The sequence below is a fragment of the Acartia tonsa genome, chromosome 6 (genome assembly GCF_053477335.1).
Source record: "Acartia tonsa isolate MP-2025a chromosome 6, ASM5347733v1, whole genome shotgun sequence".
NCBI classification, from domain to species: domain Eukaryota; kingdom Metazoa; phylum Arthropoda; class Copepoda; order Calanoida; family Acartiidae; genus Acartia; species Acartia tonsa.
Genome location: NC_137265.1, coordinates 3,807,980 through 3,823,460, shown reverse-complemented (window position 1 = coordinate 3,823,460; position 15,481 = coordinate 3,807,980). Strand labels below are relative to the sequence as shown.

Genomic DNA, 15,481 nt, shown 5'->3' with positions numbered 1-15,481 from the left:
ATTGATGGCAGATAAAATCTCCAATAATTATACACAAATTTAATCCTTTTGTAGATTACAATTAGTGGTTGACACTCAACTAAATGAACCAACAAATAAAAATTAAATTGAAGTCCCCAAGGTTGTTATGCCAACCAATAAGAAAAGTTATTATAAGACTTTGGGGACTAGTGTAATAAACAGCTTATTGTCCCCTATCTCTCTGAGTTTCAACATTATTTTAGGAACACTTGATATACAATCACATAACACTTTAGATTCTGATAAGTAGCTATGATAAGAGGCTGTTCCTGTGGTTATCAACCACGTAGTGTCACAGCAATAGAGATACTTGATATATACAATCACATAACACTTTAAGTTCTGATAAGTAGCTATGATAAGAGGCTGTTCCTGTGGTTATTAACCACGTAGTGTCACACCAATACAGATACTTGATATATACAATCACATAACACTTTAAGTTCTGTTAAGTAGCTATGATAAGAAGAGGCTAGTCCTGTGGTTATCAACCACGTAATTGACACAGCTTAATAGTTTTAGTTTTCCATAATCACTGAACCGATATGGTCCTACTTTACAGTGAAGCTTCTCATGGATTAGGAAAGGTTTATAACTATTTTGGGAGAAGGTGACACCACCCTTCAAAGTCGCCCTTTTTTACTTTTTCTTATCAAATCTAAAATTTATAGTAGAAACCTATCCCCCCCGCACCCCTCTTCATTCAATAAACAATAAAAACTTTTCTCTTATTCATTCGAATCCGGTAGATAGGAACCGGTTCTCATCCATACGAAAAAACTATGTCTAGCATCATATTATATCCAGCTTTCTACGAATATAAAATTGTACAATTATAAGATTAAAAACGATGCGAGAAATAACTATTAATACTGGAACATAGTTAACTAAGATATAAATTAAATAATCACTGGATCTGATTAAGAATGATTTTTATGTTCGTATTTATTTTAAGAAATTAGAACATAGTTGTTTAATGTATGTTACTCTAACGGCGACTCTAACTGACTTATCCTTGAAATAGATTATCTGACAAATACAAGCTGTGCCTCTTTTGCTATACTGTTAAACTAATGTTTTAAACAGTCGTGGAAATGTCCAAAGATGTGATTTTTAATCAATCCTTGGGTGTTGTCCCTCTGTATTTCAATTACTTTTTTATGACTTGTGACTTCGACCCAAGCCTCGATGGAATTCATACACAGAAAAGGGTTAAATTTACCCCCATATTTATTTTTTATTTGAAATAAATAAGTTGTTTTACAAGCTCTAAATGTACAAATTATTTTATAAAAATAAAAAAAAAGCCTGTAAAAAAAAGAATATGTTGCATAAATAAACTGAGAATCGAAACTTTAAAATTTTTATAGAAAAAAAATCAACGCAAAAAAACGACAAAAATGTATTAATTGAAGGAATATTGAATACCGAAATAATCACGAAACCTTTCTTATCGCATAAAGATAAAAAATAAATAAAATCAAGCCAACCATTAAAGAAAGCACTAACAGATTTTGAGGCTGAGAATTATTAAAAACATTTAAAAAGGGCAGCTTTAGCAATAGAGCTTCCAACTATTATTTAGCATTTTTATATTAGAAACTTGGTTACAGTTAACGCAATCAATCTCACATTTATTGGAAGGCAAATTATTCAGTCTGTTAACAGTTCAAAATCCATCCAAACTATTAAAGCACTTTCCCGTATCGCTTAAAAACCGATAAATATCTGGTGGATTAGAACCGGTTCTCAGACATACTAGAAAACTATGTCCAGCATCTTATTATATCCAGTTTTCTACTAATATAAAAACTGATTTTAATCTTATAATTGTACATTTTATATCCGCGGAAATCTGTTAATAATACGATGCGAGAAATAACTATTAAAATGTCTCCTGTTCTAAGCTATATCAGCTACTTCCGAACCCAACTCAAAAATGGACAACTCCCGAGCCCTTTTCTTGATCATTATTTCCTTTAATTGATTTTCTGTTTGTTTTTATTATGAATTAGTTAGTACATTTGATTATGAAGAATTTAAGAAATATTCGTTTAAAAATTGTTTTCTTTTAATTAATATGCATTAAACTCAACCCACACATATTCTTAATATCTCTCTCTCTCCCCCTCTCTCTCTCTCTCTCTCTCTCTCTCTCTCTCTCTCTCTCTCTCCAGGGATCTAAAGAGATAAGACAATGGCCGATAAATTTATTTACATCCCCAATGATGGTACACAAAATCACCACCTAGGTTAAATTTGCTGTTGAAACGAATGAACACCCAACTTAATTAACAAACCAATCCAAATTTACTGAAGTCCCAAAAGTTGTAAAGCCAACGAATAAGAAAACGTTATCCTAAAACTGTGTGCAATCTTCTTTCTCCTTACCCCCCCCCCTTCTGTCTCTCTCTCCCCCTTTTTTCTCCTTGCCCCCCCCCTTTTTTCTCTCCCTCTCTCCCTTTTTCTTCTTACCCCCCCCCCTTCTCTCTCTCTCTCTCTCCCCATCTCTTTCTCTCTCTCATTTGTTATGATAAGTAACTGACATTTTGACAGGGATGAAATTTTGCTCGCAGCAGGGCCTTGCGCACATTTTTAAAATTCATATGATTAATAAAAACAGGATAAGAGGATGTAAACGACACCGTATTCAAAGCATTTTCCGTAATAGAGGTCTTACAGAGCACATTTATCAAAACAGGGGTATGTTAACAGAAAGCACAGTTTGTTTCAAAGGGAGGGGACATTGGACTGTAAATTATACTGGTACCCAAAGTTTATCATTTTTTGTTTGGCCAAAATAAGGAGTGTCCAAACTTTTCCACTAATGATTTTTATTTATCATTCTTTGTCTTACCCCTTTATTATTAAACAGAACAAAATGCTGCCAATTGAATAAAAAATAAAATTTTACAGTCTTTTTACCTAAAAATAGAAGGGAGATATTTTGAAATAACATTTTCGTGAAATTGAATATTCTTATTTGTTATCGTAAAGATTTAAAACACTAATACCCAATACGTATAATAACCAGGGATTCTAAGAGATAAGACAACGGTTAATTAATTTGATGCATCCTTACGTGATTATGTACAAAATTTGAGTATAGTCCCTTTCGTGGCAATGCCCCTTAAGGGGCGATTCGTCCTAATTTCAAAATAGCTTTTGATAGGTTATTTTAGGTTATATTGGGTTAGGTGATTGCCCCGCAGGGTTAGGTAATTGTTTTAAAAGTTTAGATACTGCTAGTATTCACCAACAAATCAATCCATCAAATAAATAAAAGTTCATATAAAACTTTGGGTACAAGTACAATTTACAGACTAATCTCCCCTCCCTCCCTGATAAAATACCCAATATTGATGTAATGTTAAAAATCAATATTAATCCTATATATAAACACATAATAAGTATAGGTATTTGCAGGGATCTAAAGGGATAAGACAATGGCCGTTAAATTATGTACATCCTCATGGATTATGCACAAAATTACCCCTTCTGTAAACTACCCCTCAACTTAACTAACCAACCAATTAAAATCAAAGTTGTCAAGCCAACGAAAGTGAAAACGTTATTATAAAACTTTGGGGGCTTTTGTAATTAACAGCCCAATGTCCCCTATATCTCTGGGTATTTTATATTTGTTGAAAAATATTGGAAATATCTAAATAAGATTTAAGAAAAACAAGGATGAAAACATAACAAAAAGCAAAGCTCAATAAATCAGACAATCTGACAAACCAAATTAATTCCTAATTAAAATTTGGAAACAGCTTTAAATTTTATTTTGTTCAAATGGACTTCATAGCTGATTTATGAGTTGCCATCCGTTGAGTGCGAATTTGGGCTGATAACGAAGCAACGATAAGTAGCGAAGCACAGAACAAAATAATAAAATGGACAAACAGACAAAGTAAGTTATAGAGCAAATGTTAAATTTCATAACAATAAAAGAGAAAGAGAATGTGCAGAAACTCCAAGAAAATCGCGGAACCTGAAAAACATAACGTTTCCATCTTTTGAAGCAAGACTGACAGACAGACAGACAAAACAATGTATAGATTGTATGCGCATATGTCATATTTATCTTCCCTAAAAAATTTTACCTGTCGGACTTACTGGCGGACGAACAGACAAAGTGAATTATAGATAAGCTCCGCTAATAAATTTTTTTTCAGGATATTTACACACCTCTTAGTGAAGTGAATCAAGCAAATTTAGCTTGGTCAGTTTACAAAAAAATATATTATATACTAAGTAACAGGATGTCTAGCTGTCTGTGTGTAAGTATTCATCATGAATATTCGCTAGGATCTCGTTAACGGCTGGACAGATTGTTGCACTTTTTTTTAATAAAGATTTATATTGGTCCAGGGAATGATTTAGGCTATTATGTATTATACCCCATCTTATTTAAAGCCCCCCCTTTTTCTTAAAGCATTTCTTTACTACCTATAGAGTAACTACGCTACATAAATTAAAATAATCTTATATGAAAATGGGTCAAAAATACACAAAAAAAAACAATTAAAATCTATCATTGAACCGTAAATTGACAAAGATAAATGTGAAAAAAGCTCTATTAAAACTATTTAACCATAAAGGCGCTAAAAGTGATATTATTATGGTATATACCTTATAATAGAAAAGACACCTGCTACAAAAGATATAAAAAGTCTAGATCCTCAATTCATTAATGAAACCAATAGGAAAAGTGTTTAGGTGCAATCATAATACATTATTGGTCAGAAAGTGTACATATTTGGGTATGAAAAAGGAGTTATTTTTTCATAATCTTAGCATATCTTAGTATAATAAAAATTTAAGTATCTAAAGAGATAGGACAATGACCGGTAAATTGATGTACATCACCAATGATCATTCACAAAATTACCCCTTCTGTAGATTAAAACTATTGGTTGAAACTTGTGGACTCTGAACGTTATGAAACAACTAATCAAATTCATTAAAAGTCCCCAAAGTTGTAAAGCCAACAAAAGAAAACTTTGGGGACTAGTGTAATAAATAGACCATTGTCCTCTCTTTCTCTCTGTAACAATTCCTTTTTAAGCTGGACGATGTATTGTGTCTGATTAACTATCTAGAGGAATAAATCTATTCCTGCTACAAAATTTACTAAGTGCTGACATTTTCGGATCAATCACCAATAAAGGATAGCCTGATATCTAGTTGCCGAAAGTGTACGCAGTTTCCTGGGTGTTTCCTCATCCTAGCTCAATATTTACTACTAGCCAAAAAAGCTTCAAACTTCAAAAAAAAAATCAAAATTTAAAAAATTCAAATGTATAATGTATAAATCGTTTATACATTCAAATTTTGATTTTTTAAAGGGAAGTTTGAAGATTTGTAGCTAGTAGTAAATATTGAGCTAGGATGAGGAAACACCCAGGAAACTGCGTACACTTTCGGCAACTAGATATCAGGCTATCCAATAAAGGAAATGATTAGACTATTAATAACGCAGCAAAAATAAGCGATAAGCATAAGGAATTCAAAGATATAGCTATTAAAGTTTTATTTATATTTTAAAGCTTTGTTAAAGTATGATTTGGTTAGGTTACATTAATGGTCTTGCAGGGTTAGTGTAAAACTTTAAAACGATGGTAAATATTCACTGAAAAGTACTATAGATCTATGTCAATTTTTTTGCAGTATCACTTCGAAACCGTTTAATATCCGGTGTATTAGAACCGGTTCTCAGCCATCCTAAAAAAATATTTATAGCATCCTATTATATCCAGTTTTCTATGAACATAAAAATGTATAATTATGAGATAAAACCAGTTTTTTTATCCCATGCCTTCGGCATATCGGGGCTAAAAATCTGGTTTTATAAATTTTTATATCCGCGGAAAGCTTTTTATAATACGATGTGATAAATAACTATTACATAATCTGAACTACCGTTTTCCTAAACACGAAAAAAATTGATTTTGACTGACGGCAAAATATCAAGCAAAGCTACTATCTAATTTTAAATAACTGTGTAAATCAATCGCTGTGTTCTATGTAGATTGTAGATCGTTTCAATTTCTACGCTTCGCTAAATCGCTCAAAATGGATGTTATCAAACTTGTTTTTATCCCCACTTTATATTATACCAAATACTAAATTGCTGCAAAATTGCTAATAAAATATCATACAATAGCAATTACAAATAAAATGATAATTGTCGTCTTATCTTGGTGGATTTCTGAATTTTTCATATAAAATTAGTTGCTAGATTTTTCGATAGATATATGGGAAAATGGATATACTTGGATATTCAGGGGGAAAATTGTCTTCAATTTAGTTTGCTAACATGAAACTCATTTATTGGTAAGTTCATTCATCCATCAATTAGTAAACTTTTGCAATGTATAATGTATGTTTATTTAGTAGTGCAGTACTCCTTAAATTATGTTTTCTATGTCACTAGATAAAGTATGTTGAGTAGATACATTTATTTATCATATTACAGTCAGTTTTCCGCGGATAGGAAAATGAAAAACACTTGGACTTGTTTCTTATTTAATATTTGCACAGAAGGAGTTTTTGACTGATGTTGTCTACATTATAATTATACACGGATACTCAAACCCCCCATCATTAATCCAATATTATTACAAATACTGTCAATATATCTCTTTTTGCTACTGGAAAATTAAACAAGCCCCACCCAACTTTAAATATAGGTTTGGTTAGGTTGAATAAGGGTTTGGAGAGCCCCACAATGTTAGTAAGCCTCACTTGAAAGATACTCAAGGTTTTTTTATGATATTTTTTGTTGGGAGGGGGGGGGGGGGTGAATTGTGTTATTCTTTGAGGTTTAAAAGGATGGTACCAATATAATTTTAGAAGCGCAATTTCCCAACAACTTAGTTATGTCCGTTCATTTCCCTTATTGCATTCAAACAATCAACAAAACCGACCAGACAAAATCAAAAAAAGACAAACTTGCATACTACATATTTACTCGATATTGAAACTTATAAACTGAATAATCAACGATAACAGCTATAGTATTTATAGCAAAATATTTTTTTTGTTCTATTTACGAATGAAAGTTTGATAGCTTATTATAATTGTTCTGTTAATTAAAAACTTTTAAAAATGTATTAATTGGTTGCTTATTTTATAAACTAAACTTATATGTGGCAAATAACTCAAATTCACGTTGACCACATAATAAACAAAACAAAAAATCTTTTACAACTTCTCATTGCTATGCGAAATATTTTCCTTGTTTTTTTTGCTAATATGTATTGTTGTAAATTGACAAATATTATGATGGAGAGAGATAAAAGCTCTGAAAATCACAAAACCTAAACGTGATTTTCAGCTGTCGTTAGGGGGGTAACACTCAGTAGAATTATGTGCCCTCCAAATATTATTAGATTTATTTCACTTTTTGGCTATGAATTATTTATGGAAAATTGGTAAAATGGAGACAGAGTAAAGTGGCAGCAAAAAATTACGTCATACAATAAAGTTGACCAATGAGAGGCCAGTATACACTTTGATTGACTATAGGTAAAATTTATACTTGCCGCTCCTTGGTTATTTTATCGTATGACGTCATTTTTTTCATGCCACTTTACGCTGTCTCGGTGAAATGGTTCAATTTTTAAAAATTGCCAAGTATGTATCAGAAAATGATTTGTTTGTTTAAAGATTAATTCAATTTTTCATATCAAAATTTAAAACAGTAGATTGTTTAAAGTTCCATAGGCTAATTATCATCAAAATATGTTTTACTTTCAATATATTGATCTTTTTCCGAGAACATGTTGAAAGAAGATCAGCTGAAAAGGATTTCCTATTCGAGCCCTAGTTTCCTAAAGTGTACAGCAGATAAACCAATTATTGCAGACCCTATTTTCAGCGACTCCGGTCAAATGGAAAAGCGATTTAATTTAAAACGATTTATACATTATACATTCAAAAATTTAAATTTTTCAAATTTTGATTTTTTAAAAAGTTTGAAGCTTTTTTAGCTAGTAGCAAATATTGAGATAGGACGCGGAAGCTACGCACACTTTCGGAAACTAATATCAGTTCATCTAAAAGAAATATTCTATTTGTCATGGTCTCTTTATGAGACAAATTGATGTAAATATGATATTTTTGGTGACAATTGTGTCCATAAATTGTGTCCATAAATTGCATAGCAAATTTAAGCAAAATATTATAAAAAGATAAAACTATAGGCATTAAATAAAGTTGACATTGTTTAGATCTAAAATTTGAAAAATATAACAATGTAAAAAATTACTTTATCTTCTTTGCTTAATATATATTTTGTTTGGATAAAAAAGGGTTAACATTTGGTATAATATGATAAACATGATCGGCTAATTCCCTCATAGCAACCAATGAAATTCTCCGACAGACCTCCTCTTATAAATAAATGAAAAACCTTATTAATATTTTGTAGAAATTTTATTGGTTACGAAAGAACCTCTCATTTCAATAATCCTTTACCTAACCTCCCAATCCCATATTGGACATATTGGGGAGGGGGTTTATATGGTCCACTAGCTAATCAAGGGAAAATACCGCATGATCCATAATTTGTATTTGTTTGCGTAGTGTTACTTTTAATCCTCTAAGCACACACAAAGGACAAATGGGTAAAACTCACAAATAACCCAGGAATGAAGGGGACATTGGGCTGTTTATTACACTAGTCTCCAAAGTTTTATAATGTCGATTTCTCATTCGTTGGTAAAACATTTTTTGGGACTTTTACTAATTTAGTAAAGTGTCCAAAAGTTTCAACCACTAATTGTAATCTACAGAAAGAGTAATTCTGTGTATCATCATTTGGGATGTACATAAATTTATAGGCTATTGTCTTATCCCTTTAAATTCCTGGGACAAATGGGTAAGACTCATAAATAACCACATTTGCAAATATTGACAAAACAAGATTGACAACATCCAAAGGGCGTTTTTATAAATATTAATGGGTTTGTCCCTATCCTTTAGGGATTTTCTGTTTAAACAGGTGAATTAGAGGTTTTATTCAATGGATTTTAGTCTTAGGCGGTGTGAATTTGTTATCCAGAGACCATTTTTTTAAATTGATCAATTACTCACCATAACAAAAAAAGATAAACTAATCATATTGATTCTTCTCTGGAAAGTAAACTATAAGCATACAGACTGACATCCTATCTCTTTTTTTCCAACATATACAAAACACATATTTACAATTCATAATCTTTTACCTTTACAGATTTCTTTAATACATTTGAGCTATTAAGTTTTCTAATTAAAAGAAACTTTTTATTTAGTCTGCGCAGGTTTTATTCTATTTTACACATCCATTCATAGATACAGTCCGTGGAAAATGTCTAACACTACTTACTTCTTGAAAGGAAGCCTTTAGAGGCTCTTGGCGAAGCCATTCGTAATTACATTTATATTTGTTTGTTTATGTATCTAACAGGGTGAAGCTATAAACGTGGACCTATCTACATCATGAGCTTTTTAGTGACTGCTAAAATGTTTATCCCTTTTTTTAGATCTAGGAATATTATTGAAATATCTTTAAATTATTACAGGGTTTTAATTTAAACCATTTAAAATTACAGAAATTAAACAGAAAGTAATGGTAATTTTGTATAACCTTTCTCTCTTCTTATAAACATCTTAAAGTCATTGTTAAATGTTATGGGTGAAAATAAATGTATTTTTCATTGTCTTATCCCTGTAACGGTGTTCCTCACTCAACACCCACAACTTCCTTAAGACATATTTATAATGAAAGAAAAACATTTCACATATCACTTGCATAATCACTTCCGTAAATGACTTTTCTTTGCATTTCAAAAGCCATCAGAAATAATTAAGGCTAAAGCAGAAAATTTTTACTTCCATTAAACGTTATAATTTATTTTCTCGTATTCATTCTATGTCTAGCATCGTATTATATCCAGTTTTCTACGAATATAGAAATGTACAATCACAAGATTAAAACTAGTTTTTTTAGCTTGTGCCTTCGGCACCACGGGGCTAAAAAAACTAGCTTTAAACTTATAATTGTACATTCTATATCCGCGGAAAGCCGTTTATAATACGATACGAGAAATAACTATTATTTGCTTGTAATTAAACTTTTTAGTAGGAAAGCAATTCTTCAACTCTAGGAGAGAATTAGTGTTTTTCTCAACTCCTTTTCAAGATATAGGGCTGAAATTTTCAGGGATTAATTAATTTTACATTTGATACATTTTCACCAAGTTTCATTGAGAATTGTCTATCAATTGCGGTGCTAGATCTATTCCTAGACTTTAAGATTTTGTGATTTTAAAGGTGCGTGTTTTGAAAAATTTCGACGAACCCCAAACTGTCCCAGTTTTGAGCAATACGATTCCAGTTACGTCATATACGTTTCGGGAAAGATTTTCTTTCCTCCTTCCCTTTTCATATGACGTCACAGAAATCGTTTTGCTCAAAACTGGGACAGTTTGGGGTTCGTCAAAATTTCATGATTTCCCTATTTTATCAAGTTCAATGTTTATCGTATGACACTGCTCTATAGCAAATTTTTTCATTTTATCCCTTCATGATTTTTTAGCTTCGCTACATATGGATGTTGTCATCCTTGTTTTATTAATCATTGAACCATACCTACAATTTCTGAGATCATTAGCTTTACTACTTTACATCATAGAATAAAAGCTGATGTTTTAAAAAAGTAAAACTTAGAAATGTGACTTTTTTGTGGAAATGATTTTACACATACACATCTCAATAACATGACAAAGAAGGGGAAATACAGAATATAGAATCAGGGAGGGAGGGGACATTGGGAAGTTTATTACACTAGTCTCCAAAGTTTCATATCAACGTATTCTTATTCGTTGGCTTAACAACCCTGGGAACTTTTTTTGAATTTGATTGGTTGGTTTACATAATTAAGTGTACAAACGTTTCAATCACTAATTGTAATCTACAGAAGTGGTGATTTTGTGTATCATTGGGGATGTACACCATTTTATTGGCCATTGTCTTATCCCTTTAGATCCCTGATACCGAATACTGATTACTCCTAAGATAAAACAAGGATGACAATATTTATAAGTAGCATCAAATAAAAACAAATAGAGTAGTTTGTAAGTTGATACATATCTGTAATTGTTTCTCTAAACATTCAATTTATCCTGATATAAAAGGGATAATAGGTAAAAATGTGTGTCCTATAAAATCTCTTTACTGGTTTAATCTTCATAAAAGCACTTTATTGTTTCTGGTTTAAGGCTGTTTTCCAAGAGATTACAACTTACAACATTGCTCACTGCTTTTCTATTTTCCAGAACTAAAAGGATAAAATTAGTCAAGAGGAGCTTTATATTGAAAATCAAAATACACTAAGCTACCCCACATGAAAGTAAACAAGGATGACAACATCCATAAAAGCGAAGCACTAAAACGGTAAAACAAACAGACATTAACACTTGTATAGTGTCAGAACTGAATAATCATAATATAAATGTATAAAAGTCAAATCAAAATTGTAAGTAAATTTGTTGAAAAACTGCTTGATTCAGGATAATGTTTATGGACATACTTACATTTTTAGGACTTGATTATAGAGTTGCTTCGCTTATTACATTATACTTTGTTGTCCCAGGAATCAATATACCAAAAATCAGATCAATTGGATGATTAGATCACAAAAAAATTTGTTTTTAAAAAAAAAGTAAAAAAATCAACAAAATGGACGTACGGACATTTTGGTGATGATTATAGAGTTGCTACGCTTTCTGAATCGTACCTAACTATTAAAGGAATCACCATGCAAATCGATAGGACAATTCTAACATGCCTAAATTAACGAAAAAAGCTATCCGTTACGGACGGACGGACGGACGGAACGACCCTAATTATAGAAAAGTTTCGCTTTTAAAAATTTAGATAGATTGATAAAGAATTTGAGATTTTGTGATGATCCATAAAAAGCGAAGCTCTGAAACATGTAGGAAGGACAAACGAACATTAACTCTTGTAGAGTGTCAAAACTTAATAAGCAAAAATTTAATTTGTATTTTTAAACAAAATTGTATATAAATTTGTTGCAAAATTGTTTAATTACGGGATTCTGCATAAGGACATTATTCCATTTTTAAGATTTAATTCTAAAGATGCTTCACATATAATATTGTAAAAATGAGGGATTAGGAGAGGAGAAGCGAGAAAGAAAACCCCTAAAAAGGAGATGGTTAATCCCTCATTTTTATGACGTCAAATGATGATTTTTTTAAAGACTTTCTTCATCTTCTTCTTTTAAACGCACGGACGGACCTAACCTAATTTCAGAAAAGCTTCATATTTACAACCCAAGATAAATTATAAATGGGTGAAAATAATATTGTCCTTGTCCTTTTCCTGGATCCCACAATAACAAATACATAAGAAAGGTTTTAATTTAAATTAATATATTTTCTCGTATTCATTTGAATCCGGTGGATAGGAACCGGTTCTCATGAATACGAAAAAACTATGTCTAGCATTGTATTATATCCAGTTTTCTACGAATATAGAAATGTACAATCATAAGATTAAAACTTGTTTTTTTAGCCGGTGCCTTCGGCACCACGGGGCTAAAAAACTAGTTTTAATCTTATAATTGTACATTCTATATCCGCGGAAAGCCGTTTATAATACGATACGAGAAATAACTATTCTTGTCTTTAGTTTTTACTTTTTCTATTTGAAAGAGGAATACAGGGCAGGGAGGATGGTGACATTGGGCTGTTTATTCCACTAGTCCCCAAAGTTTTATAATAACATTTTTAAATTCGTTGTCTTAACAACTTTGGGAAATTACGTTAATTGGTTCATCGGGTTGAGAGTCCAAACGTTTTAACCACTAATTGTAATCTACAAAAGATGGTTTATTTTTCATGTACAATGCAATTTCTTATTCTTGATTACCTCTGCAAAATAGTTATTATCGCATCGTATCATAGACAGCTTTCCCCGGTTATCAAAATGTAATATCATTAGATTGCAACCAATTTTGTTAGCCCCGATAGGCCGAAGACGAGGATTGACAAAACTAGTATTGATTTTATGATTTTTATTTTAATATTCATGGCAAATTGTCTGTATAGATGCTATGCATGATTTTCAGTATTTCTGAGAACCGGTTATAATACACCGGATATTAATCGGTTTTGAAGCAATACTAGAAAATATATTCCAGTGAATATCATAGAAGCGGTTATGAATCCCCTAGAGATTTTGTAATCCATAATTAAGGTTGGAATTCAAAACAAAGATTTCTTAATTAACTTTTCAACATACCCATTCCAGTATTTACATACTAGCGGCTACGCCCCCTATAGGCCTCTAGGGACACTAGAGGAGGGGTAGTTAAATCCCAAAACCCATTTTTTTAATTTAGATCATTTTAAACCCCATTTTCTATTTTAGTTTTAGTTTTTTTTTTGGGGGGGGGGGAGACGATTTTTTCCAGGGGCAATTTCTACTGTGAGGGTGATTGTTCCCTATCTTAAAATAGTTATAAACCTTCCCTGTTAAGGAAAACCCGATCGGTTCAGTGGTTAGCGAGATCCTTCGGTACAGACAAACAGACAAATATGGATAGATGGATAGATGGATAGATAGATAGATAGATAGATAGATAGATAGATAGATAGATAGATAGATAGATAGATAGATAGATAGATAGATAGATAGATAGATAGATAGATAGATAGATAGATATATAGATAGATAGATAGATAGATAGATAGATAGATAGATAGATAGATAGATAGATAGATAGATAGATAGATAGATAGATAGATAGATGGATAGATAGATAAATAGATAGATAGATAGATAGATAGATAGATAGATAGATAGATAGATAGATAGATAGATAGATAGATAGATAGATAGATAGATAGATAGATAGATAGATAGATAGTAGATAGATAGATAGATAGATAGATAGATAGATAGATAGATAGATAGATAGATAGATAGATAGATAGATAGATAGATAGATAGATAGATAGATAGATAGATAGATAGATAGATAGATAGATAGATAGATAGATAGATAGATAGATAGATAGATAGATAGATAGATAGATAGATGTCTAATGCCCTATTCCTGTCACATTAGAGTTATTGTACGGAGAGAGAGGACAATGGGCTGTTTATTACACTAGCCCTCAAAGTTTTATAATAATGTTTTCTTTTTTGTTGGCTTGACATTTTTGGAGACGTTTAAGGATCTTTATTGGTTGCTTTATTAAGTTCAGTGTCCAAACGTTTTAACCACTATTGGTAATCTATAGAAGGGGAATTTTGTGTATTAACATTGGGAATTTACTTAAATTTATCGGCTATTGCCCTATCCCCTAAAGTTATTGTAAGAAAGGGTGCAGAGTAAAAGTCCAGGGATCTAAAGGGATAAGACAATTGCCGATAAATTTATGCACATCTTCATTACCCCTTCTGAAGATTCAAATTAGTGGTTGAAACGTTTGAACACTCAACTTAAATTTTTTACTTAGAAAAAGTGCCCAAAGTTGTTTAGTAAACGAATAAGAAAACGTTACTGTAATACTGTGGGGACTAGTGTAATAAACAACCCAATGTCTCCTCCCTGTCTGGTAGAAGTCGGCATATGTTTCTACATATAACAATAACATTAAAGCATAAAAAGCAGGGTTGGAACATCACGAACTCTCATGGATACTTTTATTTATTTAGGAATATTGTCTTTAAAACTGAAGAAAGTTAACATAAGCAAATAAAAAAGTATGACACCAATACCAAACTTCTCTGAAAGATTTTGTGACATCAACACAACGAAAGTTAGTCACAAATTTACATTGTAAGTTAATAAAAAAGTTAAAATCGACATGTTTTAAATTTATAAAGTTGCTACGCTTTCTACATTGTACCTAAAACTCATCATGACAAGTTTGAAATGCGATGGACCATTCCAACATTCCTAAATTAACTACAAGAGCTATCAAGAATTGTTTTATTACTTTGCTAAAATTTTGTCTTAATATCCTTTGTATATCCGTGGGTGTAAGCAGGGGGTAAGAATCAGGGAAAAATGGATGAATAGGCTGTTTATTACACTAGTCCCCAATGTTTTACAAGAACGTTCTTCTTAGTTAGCTTAACAACTTGGGGGCTTTTATAAAATTTTGATTTGTTGGTTTATTAAGTTAAGTAACCAAACGTTTCAACTACTAATTGTATCTATACTAGGGGTAATTTTGTGTGTCATGATTGGGGATGTGCATCAATTTATCGGCCATTGTCTAATCCCTTTAAATCCCTGGGTAAGAATACTCAAGAAATTAAGAGGTCAAATGGTGAAATAAAATAAAAACAAGCATGTTGACGTCCATTGAAACCAAAGTTCAAATGTTTTTTAATGTTGAGTATTTTGATTAAAAATATGTTTATATAGAAA

The 15,481-nt window shown here is 31.3% G+C and overlaps 1 protein-coding gene across 1 annotated transcript in view; it reads right to left on the bottom strand.

Annotated features, from left to right (window-relative positions):
• Positions 1-4,253, bottom strand: part of LOC145323441 (uncharacterized) — a 383,852-nt gene extending 379,599 nt beyond the window's left edge. Inside the window, exon 1 of the mRNA XM_080165844.1 lies at positions 4,213-4,253. The gene's annotated coding sequence lies outside the window, so the exon portion shown is untranslated. The remainder of the gene's footprint in view (positions 1-4,212) is intronic.
• Between the last annotated feature and the right edge of the window lie 11,228 nt (positions 4,254-15,481).